Source organism: Panthera leo, chromosome F3 (genome assembly GCF_018350215.1).
Source record: "Panthera leo isolate Ple1 chromosome F3, P.leo_Ple1_pat1.1, whole genome shotgun sequence".
Classification (NCBI taxonomy): Eukaryota; Metazoa; Chordata; class Mammalia; order Carnivora; family Felidae; genus Panthera; species Panthera leo.
In genome coordinates, this window is record NC_056696.1 from 168,647 (window position 1) to 176,336 (window position 7,690).

At 46.0% G+C, this 7,690-nt stretch overlaps 1 long non-coding RNA gene across 1 annotated transcript; it reads left to right on the forward strand.

Annotated features, from left to right (window-relative positions):
* The first annotated feature begins 2,817 nt into the window (after window positions 1-2,817).
* Window positions 2,818-4,512, forward strand: LOC122212258. Its single transcript, XR_006199076.1, has 2 exons — window positions 2,818-2,895; window positions 3,847-4,512. It is a non-coding gene; the product is annotated as an uncharacterized LOC122212258 (long non-coding RNA).
* The last annotated feature ends 3,178 nt before the right edge of the window (window positions 4,513-7,690 follow it).

Here is a 7,690-nt window from a genome sequence, read left to right on the forward strand (position 1 = left end):
ATGACTGAGCTAGAAGGTATGAGGCTAAGCGAAAGAAGCCAGTGAGAAAAAAAGACAAACACCATGTGATTTCACTCATATGTGGAATTCAACAAAGAAAACCAATTAGGAAAATGACGAAAAAGAGAAAGAGGCAAATCCAAACACAGACTTTTAAGTATTGACAACAAAATGATGGTTACCAAGAGGGAGGTCAGTGGGGAATGGAGTAAATAGGTGATGGGGATTAAGAAGTGAACTCGTAATGATCACTGTGTGATGCATGGAAATTTTGAGTCACTATATGCTCTGTATGAAACTATATTTCACTATATATAAACTAACTGGAATTTAAATAAAAATTAAAGTATATATAAATGGTTTTCAGGTCTCACATTTAGGACTTAAGTACATTTTGATGTTATTTTATATATAATTAAGAAATAACGAAGGTCCTTTCTTTTGCATGTATCTGTTCAATTTTCTAATGGTGTAAATATATTGACCATACAAGTGTGGGTCTCTATTCATTTACATTGATCTATATAACTGTGCCAATACCATGATGTTTTGTGTTTTTTATCATTGTAGTGTACCTTGAAATCTGAGATTGTGATGCCGCCAGCTTTGTTTTTTTTTTTTCGAAATTGCTTTCTATTTGGATTTGTTTGTAGTTCCATTCAAATATTAGTATTCTTTATTCTACTTTTGTGAAAAAAACGCTATTAGCATTTTGATACAGAGTCCATTGTATCTCTAGGTTATTCTGGTCATATATATACTTTATCAATATTAATTCTTCCATTCATGAGTATCGTATAACTTCCCATATGTTTGTGTCATTTGTCATTATTTTGTTGTTTGTTTGTTTGTTTAAATCGTATTATGTTACTATCTAAAAGGAAATTTCCACTGAACACAATTTAAAACATTTCAATCGGGCTTCTCACACCCTCACAGGTTCAAGACACATGATGGTGAATGATTTTTGGATTTAAGTTACACTGAGAAAGAAGTAGTCTTAGGTAGATTATAAGAAGGTATTCTCATTTGAAAATAAATATAAGTATACACTTTCAGTCGCCGTGTTTGTAAATATCCGCTCTCTGACATTAAACTTCCATCATCCTTTACTTGCTGTTTCTAGAGAATTTTTTTTCCTCTAAGCAATTAGAAGTGAAGGAAATATACATTTCATTTCTACATTTTCAACATTAATTACAAAATATTTCAGATTCCAAAGTGTTCAAAATATATATATTCTTAATCCCCATCACCCATTTTATCCAATCTCCCACCCACCTCTTCTCTGGTGTTCCAACAGTTTCTTTCCGAGAATTAAAAGTCTGTTTGTTGGACTGTTTCTCCTTTCCTCCTTTTATTAATTTGCTTGGTTTCTTAAATTCTGCCTATGAGTGAAATAAAATGGAATTTGCCTTTTCTGGGTTATTTTTCATAGCATTATACTGTTTAAAGAAGAAGGAAATCTTGCCATTTGCAATAACAGGATGGATCTAGAGAATATAGTGCATATATCCCATCCTATGAAAATGCTTTCTACTCCCTAAAAGTCATGAGCAGAGGACAACCCGGATCTTGGAGGACTGAGGACCTTGGTTTGCATATTGTGGCAGAGCAGTGGATGTCAGTGTGGGGACCAAGGTCACGAGCCTCCTTGCTGGAGTCTCAGCTCCTCCTTAGGAAGTGTTTCCAAGGCAGTGCTGAATGCAGGAGTATACCTCATGAGTAACCTAAACACCAGGACAGGGGTGGGAGACAGGGCACCAGGGAGGATTTTGAGAATTCTCACATGGAACCTGAATCCCCCAAGCTCTGTTCATGTGGAGATGCAGAGACAGTCTGAGGCAGAGACAAAGCATGGACCCAGGAGAGAGGAAACCAGGAAAAACCACAGACCCGCATAAAGCAACTTGGAAATGACACCCCACTGTTCTCTTCTATCCCTTAGAACAAAGTCACATGGGCCACCCACCCAGGAGGGGAGGGCATGACAGGAATGTGTGACCAGGATTCAGGAATGCTGGGAGACACTATAGGGACTGCCCATAACATTGGCCCAGAGGAGGCACTGGGACTTGAGCCCAAATATCATGGGAGAGACCCTGTAACTGTGTGTCAGGTGGGGACAAGACCTGAACGAGTTCATTTCAACTTTCCAACCGGGACTCGGAACCAGACAGGAAACGATGGCTGTATCTGGACCCCAGAGCAGACCCAGGCCCTTTTGAGTGTGTTCCATGCTGTGTCCACCTCTTTCTCACCTTTCCATGGCTAAGTGTATGCATGAGCCTCATGTGATAGCAGGTATGGGGCATCTCTATAGGCAGATCCCCTGATGGTGTCCGTAGAAGTAGATGCCAGAAGGACCCCACAGTGGATATGGCGAGACTGGGGAGGCCCTGAGAAGGACGGAATTTGTGAAGGGTCACACTTCTGCTTGGGGGAAGGAGCCTGGCCTCAAGCTATCACTGTATCCTCAAAGCTGGGGTACTGGCTGCACCCAGGCCTCCTGGGGGCTTTTAGGGAGGTGTGTTGGTGTCACTGTATGGACAGGGCATGGGGTGGAGTGGAGCCCTTTTTCAGCCTGAGGGAGTGGCTCTTGTATGAGGAGGAAGCCCAGCAAGGGGACCCCAGGCAGTGACCTCACTTCCTTGAGAGCAGAGCACAACAGAATTCAGAACCCGGTAACCATGCACCCACATTCTGGAGACAGCGTCCTTCTGGGCTTATTTGTTTGGAAACCTTCACATAAGCAACATGCTCTCTTGCTGTGTGCCCAGGACACGAGGCTATTGGCTCAGGAGAGACAACAGTGACACTGTTTCCCAATCCTGGTGACACTGAGTCATGTCTCACACTGGGCGCCTCTGGATTCTAGCTTGGAAAGACCCAAAGGTAACATAGGGAGTCCCAGATCTGACCAGTCAAACCTGTTACCTCTCTTACTGATCTGTGTGGCCCCATTTCCCCTCCCCATGTGTATGTGTATGTGTGGAAGGAAGGGTCATGTGTGGAGGGCCCACCTGAGCAAGTGCAGTCTGAAGAGGGGTCAGATGCCCAGTGGGCCGTCATGCTCACAACCCAGGCCAAGGCTGGCTGAGAGGGACAGGGTGTTCTAGGGCCTTCTCTTGTCCCCAAAGTTCATCCTGAGCCATGAGGTTGTATGTCACTGCATCCTGGGTGCAGGGCTGTGCAGAGGTCAGTGTTCAATCTGGGAGCAGCAGTGGGAGAAGACAGAAGGACCCTGAAGATGTTCGAGCAGGTCTGTGATACCTCTGGGCCAGCTGCTATTCAAAGCCTTTACAGAAGACTACAGATGAGATGAGGAAGTGGCTGGCAGACCCATGCTCAGTCTACCCTGTTGAGGTGCCCATGTGTCCACCCAGGAGGGCCACCCTGGACACAGGGAGAAAGTGACCAATGGGAAGTCTCCAGAAACAGGGCCTGGAGATTCCCTGGAGTGGTCACAGTCTAGACCACTGCAGAGGACAATGGTCCACCAGATGCTGGTCCAGGAGCTAGAGCCCATGTAGGCAGAGCCAGAGGGTGAGAAGGGTGAGGGTGGGTAATGGGGGTGTATGGGGCCAGAGATTGGTCACCCAGGGAAGAGCCCCCAGGTCGTGGTGGCGGATAGGAGCAAAAACTGACCTCAGAGTACCCAGCTGTGGATTGCAGGAGGAAAGAGGTCCTGGTGCAGGTTCTTGGCTGTAGCTTCTCTGGGAGGCTCAGGGGTGTGTTCTGTGCCTGCAAAGGGACCTGGAGAGGCAGGCATGGGGGTGATCTTTCTCATATCTCAGCTGGGGACTTAGACTTTCTCCAAATGTCACTCTGTTTTATTCTGAAGAGTCAGCTGCAGGAGCAGAAGCCACTGTGTCTCCAGAGCTTGAGGCAACGCCATCTCTGGCATCAGCAGCTCTGTAGGGAGGGGTGCTCTTTGGAGGGACTCCTGCAGGTGTCCAGGAGCCAGAAGATGACCTGGCACCTGTGCAGGGACAGCCAGCAACTGTGCAGAGTGAACCAGCTCCTGCTCCGTATTTTGCCTCTGTTCCTGCCTCTGCTCCTGACCCTATTCCTGCTCCTATTCCAGCTCCTGCTCCTGACACTGTTCCTGATCCTGCCCCTACTCCTGACAATGTTTTTGCTCCTGACACTCCCTGCTCCTGCCTCTGCTGCTTCCACTGTTCCTGCTCCTATTCCAGCTCCTGCCCCTGCCACTGCCTCTGCCCCTCATCCTGTTCCTACCCCTGCTGTTGTTCTGCCCCTGTACCTGTTCATCCTCCTGCCCCCAGCCCTCCCACATTACCTGCCCCTGGTCTTGATACTGCCCCTGTTTGTGTCATTACCCCTGCCCCTGCCCTTGGTCCTGTTCTTGCCTTGCTCCTGCCCAACACCCCAGCAGAATGCTTCTTCCACTCCCCATTTGTGCTTTCCTTCTGCTATATTTCAACTATTATTTTATCATTTTGTGTTTTGTATAGTCTTTATTATTAATTTAAAAAGTTGTTTACATGATTGAAGTTGTACAATTCCTGGGCATTGAGTACACTCACAACCTCTGCAATCACAGCACACAATATTGTTGCAGAATATCTCAGTCCCCAAGGGACACCATGTACCCAGAGCCCTCATTCCCCATTGACCTACCCATCCAGCCTCTGGGAACCACTAATCTCCATTCTCTCTCTTTTCCTTACCTACTCTGGATGTTTCCTATACCTGGAACCTCACAATAGATGTCTTTGTCTCTGCCCACACATTCCAAGATGGGACAGATTAATTTTTGTATTTTGTGTGTATTTGAAATAGATTTTTTCTCATTTCATATTGAAACCCACAATGGATTAAAAATTGGAAAAATGTGAAAAAATGTGACTCCTTTGGTATAAATGGTCATAACCTTGGGGTAGAGACCCATGTTCCTTCTGTGACACTACAGCCTGATGCCAGACAGAACATGGCTGTTCCTCCTGTGGCAAAAACAGAAAGAGAGGAATGCAGAAAGCTGGGCAGGGACACCACAGAGGGGAAATCATTCCTCACAGCCCAAGTCCAGAGACAGGTTTCACAGGCCTCTCTTCCCAAAATGCTCCAAAGTCATGGTGTTCCTGGGATGAAGAGCAAATACATGCAAGTCCAAGGAGAGGCGAACTCCATGGGGAGCAGTTGTCAAAGATGTGGGATGTCCCTGGCAGGACTTCCGGAAAATGAAACCCTAAGGGGGCAGTGCTGGTCACCCTCAGACGGTCAGCTTTATGGTCTTGGGACAGCAGTCCAGGTGACAAAATAAGGAAACCAAGCCCCAGGAGATCCACAGTGACAAGTCCTGACCTGAGGGGAGCAGTTGTCCAGTACCAGGAGAGTCCATGGAACCCAGCCGGTCTGTTGCTGGGAGAGACCACAGAGCCCAGGTGGTCCAGCACACGGATAGCCTACAGAACCCAGGGCCCTCCCTTCCCAGCCACCATGTCAGGTCCCAGGCAGATTGGTTAGCTCTGCTCCCCTGTGTTCAGAGGGACCCTATGGCAGGAGCATGAGGTGCCCAAGGAGGAGGGACCTGAGTTCCAGAACAATGAGGTGCAGGCCTGAGGTTAGGTCAATCCAAAGTCAAGGCAGTGGGGATCCTCACCTAGCTTGTCTTACTAGTGACCCCAGGCTGTGCTATTAGCCTCAGTTTACCCATTTGTGACGAGAGGACATAACTTGGCCTTCTTGATGGGTTGCTTGTTGGAATCTCTGAGAGATGAGGTGATATCATTGCCTGGTGCCTGGAGGACAAAAGAGCCACATAGCAGGCTGTCACTGGATTATCCAGGGAACAAGCACCTGAAGACCCTGTTCAGGCCTCTGCCTAGTACCGAGATTCTGGGAACATTCAGCATTGCCTGAGGAGGTGGAGATGATCCAGGATGTCAGCAGTTCCCATGTGAAGGAGGGTCAGCCATGGGAGGAGAGCAGGACACATCCTGTGCCAATTTCCAGGGCCCAGGGATCACACACTCTAACCTCACCCCACATAAAGTCTCCTGCTGTGTGGACCTGACCCTCCCTCATTCACTTCCTCACTGCCTCTCCCATTCACTCCCTCATTCACTCCCCCCTCTCCTAATTCAGCTGGTGACCTCTGGTCCCTGTCATGTGCCCTGCAAGGTGATTCCATCAGTGACCCAACGGGGTCCCCACATGTGGCATCTTCCTTTGCAGAGTCTGTACATTCCTCTGCTGTTTCCCCTCTGACAAGGCTCAGGTCTCCAGGGTGACCATGTCCCCCAGACCAACTGTGTTCCCATGGCTCGAGGTCCTTGGGGTGTCCATGCTCCCAAGCTGCCAGGAGAGGTTGCAACTGTGGGGAAGGACTGAGCCATCTGGCCAACCTCAGGGTCAGAGATGCTATTCTTCTGCTTGGGTAGTTGGACTGCGGGGCCATGAGGTGTCATCAGCGAGAATGCAGCACATTGTTGGCTTCAGTTTCGCACATCCAAGACAAAGATTCTAACAGCACTTGACGCACACCATTGTGCGGTCAAAGTGACAGTCCCCATATGTGTCACTGTGCTGCTTGTAGCCTGATCTGTTTGCATTTGATCATCATCTGTCTTGACTTGAGGGGTCGGGGGCCACCTTCTGTGTGACAGGGTTGTAAACACGGAATAGGGAGGTCTTACTCTTTCACAGATTTGGATTCTGGAGATTGTTTTTTGTCAACCAAGAGAGAGGACCCACAATTGAACACAAGAGTATCTAATGTCCAGGAGGAGAAAAGAACCCGAGTAAGGGTCCTCGCTCTGTATTTATTAGGATCAGAAGGCTTGCAAACGTGATGGACGTTATAGCTAATGAAATCCCTGGAGTTTGCTTTTCGGGAGATTTTTTTGTTTCATGATTCAATTTTATTAGAAATTATTGGTCTGTTCAAATGTTCTATTTTTTCCTGATTCAGTTTGGAAGATTGTATGTTTCTCATAATTTATCAGTTTATTCCATATTGTTCAATTTGTTTGCATATAATTTATAATAATATTGTCTTATAATTCTCCCATTTGTTATATGTTGTTGGTCTTATTTCTCCTCATTCATTTATGGTTTCATTTATTTGTCTTCTCTTTTTTTTGAGAAGTCTCGCACAATTTCTGAGTTTTATCTATTTTCCAATTGACTCATCATTTTTGAAAACCATTTTAAAGAACTTGCTCTTGAATTCATTAATAGTTATATTTGTTTCCTTAGTTTATCTTTCTAGATGGTGGATTTTTTTTTAATTTTGCAACCAGAAAATTCTGGGACTGTCTTTGGTGGCATTGTTTATGATCAGGTGGCAAGTGGTGCAAATAGACTTTTCTTCACTTTGATTATGTAGTAAATTTTATGTTTTGTAAATATTTCAAATTTCCAAATTATTTTTTTGCAGAAAATTTGAGATAAAGCTACAGATATACTCTGTTTCCACACATGCATTGCCTCCTCCATGTACCCATCCTCTACTGGAGTAGTACAATCTGTTACAATTGATGAACATACTTTGGCACATCATAATCACCGAAATTCCAGAGTTTACATTATTGTTCCCTTCTGGTGTTGCACATTGTGTGGATTTGGAGAAATGGATAGTTGGTTTTATGCACCATTTTGGAATCATACACAGTGTCCCTGTTATCCTAAAAGTCCCCTGTATTCCAAATATTCAACACTGCTT